This window comes from Narcine bancroftii, chromosome 1 (assembly GCF_036971445.1).
Source record: "Narcine bancroftii isolate sNarBan1 chromosome 1, sNarBan1.hap1, whole genome shotgun sequence".
Classification (NCBI taxonomy): domain Eukaryota; kingdom Metazoa; phylum Chordata; class Chondrichthyes; order Torpediniformes; family Narcinidae; genus Narcine; species Narcine bancroftii.
The window spans coordinates 301,172,584-301,183,107 of record NC_091469.1 but is presented as its reverse complement, the minus strand read 5'-3'; the positions used below and the strand labels follow the sequence as shown (position 1 = coordinate 301,183,107).

The window sequence follows — 10,524 nt, the reverse complement described above, 5'->3', positions numbered from 1 at the left end:
TGAAAGAGCCTGTTACCGTGCTCTATGTTTTAATGTTAAATTTAATTTAAAATTATTGAATTATCTAAAATACTGAGGGGGGTTGAAAGAGTGGGTGTTGAGGGTATTGAAAGCTAGGGGAACATAGTTTCAGAACCAAGTTTATTGAGGAGATGAGGAGAAATATTATCTCTCAGAGGATTATAAATCTCTCGAATTCTCTACACCTGAAAGCTATGGAGGTTGAGTTGTTGAATATATTCAAGATGGAGACAGATGGGGAGTAAGGGGAGTGTGCAGAGAGGGGGGTATTGAAACCAAGACTGGATTAGCCGTGATCTCATGAAATGGTGGAGCAGACACAAAGGGTTTAATGGCCTACTTCTGCTCCTTCTGTTTCTCTCATTCTCTCAGGAAGAACCCACAGATGTAAATGGAGGAGACTAGTAGAATGACTATGAGGTATGATTCTGTGGATACAACCATGTCAGTGTCTATTTTTATTCCATTTTCATTCTATCTTGTTTTATGTTTTCACAAATTTGGCTGATTTTCTCACCCATTAATACAGTTTTCAAGAGTCAGCTATGTTCTGCTGTATGTGTGGAGTCATAATTAGAGGGATGTTATTTATCAACCATATGAGTTTTCAGGGGCTTCCAATGGTTTCATAATCACCAATATTGAGTCTAACTTTTAAAATTAATCGAATTCCAAATTGTAATTTCAATTACCAATTGCCCTTATGGGATTTAATTGGTCTTTGGGGATTGTTTATTTGGGCTTCTAGATTACAGATGATGAATTATTATTAAAAATAGACTGGATGTTTAAGATTTGTACTGTGTTAGAAAATGGAGAAAATGGCAAATTCCGGAGAGGTTTAGGGGAAAAAATGTTCCACTGTGCAGGAATGGAATGAAGTTCTATGGTTTAGGGCAACCTTGTGATGCTATATAAATTAAATCGCCCACCACCAATATAATCGATATTCAGAATCATTGATATATCCATTCCTAATCTCATGAGGCAATGGTGGCTTTAGCTGATGCAGAAGGAAACTAAAGCATTTTAGAATTCTTTGCACATCCGACTCGATATTCAATATTGTGTCGAATTAATGTTTGCAGCTCGAAGCTTTTCTTTCATGTGGAGATTTCACTTCACTGATTGAAGAGGTACAAAGTTCTACGTGACCCGTTTCAAGATGATTATCAGAATTGTATTAATGTATAAGGCTTGAATGTTGCGAACCTGATGGTATACTCGATCACGTGAGCAAGGTTACCGGATTATTTTTAGAAACAGATTGCGAGCTATTCACCATTGTTGAATAAGATTGTGACGGTCCTCCGCGCGCCCCCCCTCTTCCCTACCCACCTTCCCCACCCCCCATCCCCCCCTTCCCCACCACCCCACTCCCCCCCCTTCCCCACCAGCACTCCCCCCTTCCCCACCACCCCACTCCCCCCCCCCTTCCCCACCACCCCACTCCTCCCCCCCCTTCCCCACCACCCCACTCCCCCCCCCCTTCCCCACCACCCCACTCCCCCCCCCTTCCCCACCACCCCCCAAAATAAAATCCTGATATTCTACTTTGGAGAAAAACAGTCTTGTTTTAAAGTCTGGCTAATTCCAGTGGGCTGGCGTGTTTTTGCATTATGTATCGGATTATTTCATCAGATTGCATTGGCAACATTTAGCCTATTTTCTTTTGCACTCCAGCGATGGAGCGAGTTATTTCCCGATCAAGCCTTCCTCTCTATTCTCGGGAGACCGCAGGGTGACGACAGTTCAGCGGCTCCTGGTACCGTGCAGGCAACTCCATTCATGTCGCTGAAGTCATTGTGGTTTATTCTTAGACTGGGGCTATTGATAAAATTCCAGTGATGAGACGGCGGAAGCGCGCGGGATATATGGAACTCCATTTCTCCAATGTATGTATGCGCAAATCATTAATGGACCGCTGCACAGGGTTTCTGTGAATGAGTCGGAGCTGCTGTCAGATAAACACGTGAGGCACGTGTCTAGCATTTTTTTTAAATCGCTTATGCTTTAATCAGAGATGATGTTCCCTCAAATTAAAACAAAAACCTCATCCCAACATAACCTGAATTGTTCACCCCTGGCCCCATGCACGTTCGTGCTCTTTTTCGCCTCTTCATTCATATTCTTGGTGCACTGGTACATCCTAAGTGATGCAATCGCTGTCTGCATGCACTATTTTTAGACAAGAAGTAAAAACGTGGGGGTTTGTTCTTTTGTGTGGGGGGGAGGACTGGATTAAAATAAATCACGATGATTGAACACTGCCAGTGCCAGAGATTCCAGTGCTTTCTGGCCGGTGCCAGTTGAAGGTCCGTGCAGTCTTTCTTTCCTGCTGAATTAATTTGATTCTATTTTTGAAACTCGCAGTGTTTCTAAGGGAGACCTAATGACGCAATGACGTCAATGCAGGTCAATAACACACAGGAGAAACTGAGCCGGTCGGTCAGGGTAGGCATTGTCAAAAGACCAAGCTCCCGACCAATCGAAACTCGACAATAGTTGGGTCCCCTACTGAGTACGCTTGTACCCCAGGAAAGAGCAAGTGGAGCTCGCCGAAGACAAGGGAGGGAGTGGGGGGGGCGCGTGTCAACAGATTTGCGGGAGAAGGTGAGATACCGCTTTGCAGTTGCGCGAATATTTGAACAGTGCGTGCGAGGTGGCAATGTCCTTCCCATTTATTTGCTATTTCGTCTCTCTGCAACTTGGGACCGGACTCTCAGCGGTTTGTCACTTTTAAATAAGAATGAAGCCCATCTCGTGCTTTGCATGCATCTGATACCCTGCAATTGAACCCACTGATTTGTGTATTTCAAAGGTTGCGGAGAACTCGCATCGTCTGGATAGGACACGTTTGCAGAAATTCTCGGAAAGGTAGGCGTCCAAAACATCGTGTCTACGTTTTGTATTTTCAAAGAGCGTGCACCGGAGGGCGATGTTTAATGATACTGTGCTGGATGCGTGCATTTTATTGTTTTGATATTTACAAAACGGCAATGTTGGATAATTTGGTACAAAACAGCAAGTCCCCCCCCCCCCCCCCCATATTTCTCTCTCGTTTCAGTATAGCTGCGTCGTGCAGTTATAACCGAGTAACCACAATTTTGCAGGGATGTGTTAGTTCACGATGTTCTTTGCAAAATATTCAACACGTAAACCAAACCAGGTAATTGAGGAGACTTGAAACAGCCAGATTACTTACGATTCTTCAATCAGTCTAATGTTGCTACTACCAAAGCACGTATAATTTGACTCACTCTCTCTCTCTCGCGTCCTTTGCAGTTTTATTTAAAAAAAACAGGAATGCTGACTGAACTCAACGTGAGCAGCGAACCACAGATTGCCAGTGACTCACTGAAGGGTGTGATTTCTTGACACCTCGTTATGTTTTTGAGGATACCCACACAGACATCCATGCACACGCCACCATTCCAAATAAACTTTGGATGTTATCAGAGTATTTACGAGCTAATAACTTCTGAAAAGCACACATACAGAAGGACGACACGCAGCATTTATTCAAATTATGCTGTAAATAAGACGATCAGAAGTAAATACATTTTCATTACGATTAAAATCACTAAAATGGATTCACAGGTTGGTAACTGCACAGAAGGAAACCATTGAGCTCATTTTGTCCACACGGCGTTTTTGATAGAGCAACCCAACTCGTCCAATCCCCTTCCCTCTATCAACAGCTATTTATCCAGATCTCTTTCAGGCACTACAACTGGATAATTACCCCTGGCAAAGTATTCTAAAACCCTAACAATATCTCGTGTGAAAAGATATTTCCTCGTCACTTTTTGTCTTTGACCAATCATATTCATTTAATGTTTCCATTTTGTGCCCCCCGCCCCCAACAACACTTTGGGAAAAATTTATCTCTACATCTAAAATGCATCAATCAGATTGTCTTGAGAATAAACTACTTCTGCAGCATGCATACCTAACTTGGACTTCAGTTAACTTGACTGTGTAATGCATCTGTTTATAAAAAGAAACTATGTAAGGCATATTCCACCAATTTTATGCATTCAATTAAGTCCATTTTGGAATCAGGGTTATTTGAAAAGTTCTGCCCTTCCTTCAAAAACTCCCTGCTTTTTTTTTCCCTAATTGAATCACTTGTATGGTTTCCTGTCTATGTCAATATCAGCAGCACTGAAGTTGGCAGAATTGCCCATGGGCCCTTGTGTCATTGTTCAATTTTATTTTGATTGAGAAGTATTGATACTCTCGAGAAGTAAAAAAAAAGGAAATCTGAAAAATTGAGCAAGAACAGGAGCAGGTGGCCAACCCCCCCAACTCCTCTGCCATTCAATTTAGTCATGGCTGAACAAAGCTGGCTTCAACTCCTCTTCCTATGTCTGTTCACCATGACCCTCGATTCCCATCACCTCTTTTCTATCACAAGAAAATATGACATCAGTCAATGTTATGTTATGCTGAATGGCATTTAGTGTTTTTTGACAGTGTACCCTTTCTCCATGTTGTTTAAAATAATGCTCTATATTTATAATATGTATCTTTTCTTCCTTTCAGTCTAGGGATAGATCTACACATGAAGACCTTTGCATTACATGGAAGGGAGCTAGTGATTAAAGGATTTAGAGAATCCATATTAACTACAACAGGGAAAAAAAAACCATGAAGAGATTAAAATTTGTAAAGGATGCTACTTTCATTAAAAGTGCATTCAAATCTACTCGAGATAATAAGATAAACTAACAAATCATATTACTGTACACAGAACTGCAGGATTAATTCAGCAGGTCATGTACCATCCTTTGTAAGTAAAATGCAATCGATGTTTTGGGCCTGAGCTCTTCCACAGGTGTGCTGAGAATCAAACAGAACCCTGAATAAAATGGTGGGGAGGTCGGGGAAGGGGGAAGGAATGCAGGCTGACAGGTCAGAGGTAATGGGTGGATACAGATGGGAGAGCAGAAGAGAAAGAGGCTGTGATAGAGGGGAGAGGGCAGAGAGTAGAAAAAATAGCTCTCTGAAAAGATAAGGAAGGGAAGGGGTGGGAAGCTAGGGGAAAGGAAGGAAAGGTCAATAGAGTGATCTGGGAGGTGTTTACCAGAAATTGGAGGAGTTGATATTGATGTCGTGTTGCTTCATCTGTGAATCTGTAAGGGTCATTTACGGCATCTGTGGTTCCCAATACAATCTTCTCTATATCGTGGAGACTAGGCACAGACTTGGAAAATGCTTCATTAAGCACCTTTGCAGTCCATTGCATCAGCAAGCGGCCTCCAAGTCCACATCTCATTGCCACACGGTCATGTCTATCCATGGCCCTCATGTACTTCCAAGTTGAAGCCATCCACAAATTGGAGGAACACCACCTTATATTCCATCTTGATAGTCTCCAGCCAAATTATATTAATACCAATTTTCCAATTTTGGTCAATCCCCTCACTCCTCATTCTTCTCTTTCACTTCTTCCAACTCCCCACGCCTTTCCTTCTATCAGAGATATCCTGTTTTATTCCTCTGCTCGCTCCCCTTACCACTTCTTTGCTTCTACCTTTCCACCTATATGCACCTATTACCACTTACCTTTTAGCCTGTGTTCCTCCCCATTCCTCTCGCACCCCCCCCCCCTCCACTGCCACATTTTTATTCAGGTGTCTTAGTCATTTTTGGCAATCCTAAGGGCTCAAGCCTAAAATGTTGGCTGCATTTTACTTACTATGAATGCTGTGTGATGCGCATTTCTCCAGCACTTGAGTGCACAAGACCCCAACATCTGTAGATTTTCTTGCTTGCCCAACAACTTGCCTTGTCATCTTCTGTAAATTTTATGTCCCTGGTTTACTCCATTACTTACTCAAACAGAAACGAGCAGGAGCTCCTTTTCTCAGAGGGTGGTTAATCTGTGGAATTTGCTGCCCATTGAAGCAGTGGAGGCTACCTCAGCAAATATATTTAAGACAATATTGGATTGATTTTTACATAGTAGGTGGATTAAGGGATATGAGGAAAAGGCAGGTAGGTGGAGATGAGCCCATCATCAGATCAGCCATGAGCAGGCTCAACAAGCTCGATGGCCTACTCATGCTGCCATTCCTTATGTTCTACTGTTCAAACAAAAATGCAGATACCATTCAACCAACTAACAAGCTGCATTTATAGTATGCCTTTATATTGTCAACCATTCCAAATCTTTTATCAACAGAAATAACATCAAATTGCATTGGCAAAAGCTTTGTCAGAGATGCTGGTTCTGAAATGCATGTGAACAAATAAGATGGAATACATGAGGGAAGAAATTCCAAAGCTGAGGGCCAAAACGATATTCTACTCCACTGATCATAGGTTTAAAATAGAAATTCAGAAGACACAAAATTTCTGGAGCAAAATGATTTTGAATTATTTTAGGGTGGGAGATTACTCTGTGATTGAGTTGGGCTGCTGGAGGGATTTAAATACAAAGATGACACACAGCAAGCAGAAGAATGATGTGAGGAGCACACAGTGAGGGTATTTCAACTGGGTTTAGAAGAGTGGGAAAGAGAACATCAGTTTGGAGAATTCTGGAATGATTAATTCCAGAGACAAGAAAAGCATGAATGTGCATGTCTACTGGGGTAAAGTTGAAGCAAGATGGTCAATATTACCTATTGGAAGTTGATAGACCTGATGTCAGTGGAAGTTCATCTCAGAATCAAGTTGCCAAATAAAGCTGTGATTGATTTGCCTTGCCATATGCACAAACATCTTTCATTAATAATGATTCTAATAAATGAAGAAAATGATTTTAAAATATTATGAATCTTTCAAAAAAAATCAATTGTAGAATTTTAAAGAGAGCACAGGAGGAACATGGATCCATCTTGACATTGGCAGGTGATGTAGCTATGGCTTTCTGAATCATCAAAAGATTTGAAATTTTACCACACATATGTAGGTCAATTTATCTGTGTCCATTGGGGGGGGGGGGGGAGAAAAAAATCTCTATAACTAAATCACAACTCTGCACTAGTTCCAGAGTTCTGCAGCTCATGACTTTTCAATTACATGTCCAAATTTAAATGATGCGTTGTGGTATCTATTTTCAGACGGTGTGTTCCAAACTCCTGCTACTTGCTGGGTGCAAAAGCATTCCCTTATTTCTAGACTGGCTTTTCTCCTATTTTCTTTAAGAAATTATGTGGAATTCTATGTTTTTAAAAAAAATCAAGCCAGGGAGTAAAAAAAAAGAAATGCTATAAGAATATTTTATGAATCAACAGTTAGGCCTCAGATTGTGTTCAATTCTAAAGCCCATATCCTGAAAAAAGTCAAAAGACTGAAAATAATATTGCTGCTATTTTTCCAGGGTGAGATTTCATTTACATGCAGAGAGAGAAAAGATCATGAGATTGATCTCTTTTGAGAGCAATTGTACCTTTCTTTGTCAGAAAACTGACCAGATGATTTATAAATGTTTAGAGTGACAAGGAATCTTGACAGAATAAATAAGAAAGTGCTACTTTCAGCGTTGAGAGGGTCAGTAACCAGAGGACAGTTAGAATGTTGGCAAATGAACTAGAAGGGAGAAGAGAGATTCCCCAAATTCCCATGTCCTCGCCGTAACATTCAAAAGAAGGGCTGTATTTATGAAGGGGGGGGGGGTCATGGGGTTTAAAAAAAAAAGAAAAGATAGAAATAATTGGTTAGTTGTTCAAAATATTTGGCGTATGCAAATATGCTGAATGCTCCTTGATTTTGATGGCTATACTCATTTCTTTTCCGCGATTGATTGCTGAAAGCAATTGTAAAACTACATATACAATTGTTTTATCCTTCGTGCAAAAATGTGCTTTAAAAAAAAACTAAAAGAGCGACCACCGGATTAAACAAACAGCTCCACATTTAACGAGCTGTGATTTGACGAACTTCCCTCCAGAAATTGAAGACTTCAGCACCACGATCAGCTACCACGTTTGAATGAAACACTTTCCAAGTAGCAACACCGTCGACATCAACAGACAGATCCTATCTTTAACATTTCAGTATGCGAGTAAACCGTTTAAAATAGTTAGTCCGCAGTATTTGGATTTTTTTCCAAAGAAATAATTCACAGTGGACCACTTACCATGTCGCTGGTAATACAATAACATGGGTGAGTAGCCTACTTCTATTCCTGAATAGCAGCCTTTACTAAAGACACGATTGAAAATAGTTTTGATAATTAGAATAGACAAAAAGAATGCAGAAGGCACTTTGACCACTTCCTCTCCAGTAAGATTATGTGAGTTTGATGCGCTGCTGCCTTCCTTCGTCGCAAAGTGCAATAATCCATTCTTCAGTGAAGTGTTGTAATCGCCTCCACTCATTGGTACGTGTTGTATTTCCGTGCACTGCAAAATTCTTATCTATAATACAGAATCAAAGAGTCAAAGAGACGTTTCAGCTAAAACAAAGTGGTATGGGGGTACATCCCTAAAGCTACGGTAATCTGACCAGAAAAAAAGGAAGAAAGCCTGCTGCACTGTGGACTTTCAAACTATGCACACTTGCAACATAATAAATCTCAATATGCATGCTTCTAAGTTATCATTGATTTAGTGAGTGTTAAAAAGAGTTTTAATTACAGGGCACGCGCTTATTATTCACACAGATGATTTGGTTGATTGCTATTGTGAGGAACTTTTTAAAATGTTTTTAAAAAATAATGTTGCAATTTTGCCCGCACTGCTATGAATGCAAGTCAGTGATCATTAAAGGTTTCTCCCCAGCACCCCCCCCCCCCCCCCCATTCTCCTTGTCACTTTCCCTTCATATTGACCTGGACAATATTGAGAAAGGAAACATGAGAAATGCACTTTGTAGATTTTGCTAAATTCATATGTGGGAGCCATTTAGTATTTGCCTGCTCTGTGCAGCGTGTCCTTTTACAACATGGGCTTGACGTTGGTTTAAAGTCGTCCCAAGGTTTTGTCAAGATCATCTGCACCGTTTTATTGATAATTGTGCATCAATCCAAGTAGAGTCGGTAATATATTCTTTAATAATGTAGAGTCGGTAAATATAGTTGTTGGTCCGTCTGTTGCCATTTTGGAGGGAATGTGTTCAGTTTTTTTTTAAGCAAACACTTCATTGTGTTTTCTATTCATGAGTAGCAATTGCTTCTTCAGTCACGATAGAGCAAAGGGGCATGTTACGTGATGAACACTTTCTTTTTCCTTTACAAAAACACACAAGAATGAATCTGAGCCCATACAGTTCACATTTTTGCATGTGGATGATGCGAATAGGAAGACTAGTTTTTTTTTCAGATGCCTGTCGCCTGCCTTGTGAAGAACACTGCACTGCCCTGTTTATTTCGCCAACTACAGTGAAGGGCGTTGAAGGGGGTTTATTTTAATTACTGTGCAATTTAAATTCAGGGTTTTCTCCAGCAAAGGCTGTGTTAGCTGATTCCGTGGGAGACCAAGCAGAGTGCGTGGGCGCTGAAAATAGGAAGACAGAGCCAAAGCTTCTGTTATTTGCGTCACTGCAGGAGACGGGGCTGTTTGCCTGACAAATAGAGAGAATTAATCCTCACTTTATCAATATCTGACTCAAGTTCTTTAGCCAAACGCGAGAGGAAGGGTGCAGTTGTTGGTAGTGTGCTCTGTGAAACAGCTCTCTGTTCCCAGAAAATAAATTGCAAGTTATAGCCATTGGTGTCACAAATCAAAACGTACCCCTGTTTACATCCATGCGAAGTTGCTGTGACCATTTTGTCCTCCCCGAGCTAACGCAGATGTTTTTAGCGCTGAAAAAAATCTGTATTCTCCAAAAGAATCGCCTTTTCCTGAGCATTTCGTGCCTCTGAAGAGACCATGAACGTGACGTCAATGGAAGAAGACTGACGCGGCCAAAAGAGGGAAAAAAGCTCAACCGTTTCCACTCAAGCAACAGACAGCAGCTTTAATTATTACCTATTTCTGCAAATGTCTAGATTTAAATGGACCGTTAAAGGGCAATTATGTCTTCCCTTCAATTCCAATAAAAAAATAAAGCCAATGAAACACGCACAACATTGACTGGCGTGTTATAAAGCTTGGTTATTTCTTAATGTTGCTTTCCACGAGTGCTTTCAAGGAACATGCGTTGTGGTGCCTTTGCACTGAAGTGTAAGGTTCCACTGATATAGAATGAACTTGCAGCAAACGGGCTGATCAATATATTTTAAAACTATTTCCACAGAAGTAAAGACCTCATACGTGCACAGAGACACAGCTCGAGAGATGTGCAATAAGAACGGGAATGTAAAAAGGCGTTGGGTTTACAATCTCTGCAATGATGTAACTAAAGCCGGGCAGATGCAAGTGGTGCAGAGATCGTACGGAAAAAAAATCTCAATGTTCACTTAGTGGCTTGTACGTCACGTTCCAGCAAAATGCCTTTGTGAGTAGTTTTTTTTGAGACCACATGCTAAAAATAGCAGCAGGGTTTGATCGCACTCCAGAAATAGACGGAGGGATTCACTTGTATAAAAAGAGAGCGCGGGTGGAGAAG

At 41.0% G+C, this 10,524-nt stretch overlaps 1 long non-coding RNA gene across 2 annotated transcripts; it reads left to right on the top strand.

Annotated features, from left to right (window-relative positions):
- The first annotated feature begins 1,568 nt into the window (after positions 1-1,568).
- On the top strand, positions 1,569-6,799 carry LOC138746991 (uncharacterized). Of its 2 annotated transcripts, none has more exons than XR_011347223.1 (3): positions 1,569-1,916; positions 2,843-2,898; positions 4,570-6,799. It is a non-coding gene; the product is annotated as an uncharacterized lncRNA (long non-coding RNA). The 2 variants fall into 2 exon arrangements; XR_011347224.1 differs by lacking the exon at positions 1,569-1,916 and adding an exon at positions 2,482-2,634.
- The last annotated feature ends 3,725 nt before the right edge of the window (positions 6,800-10,524 follow it).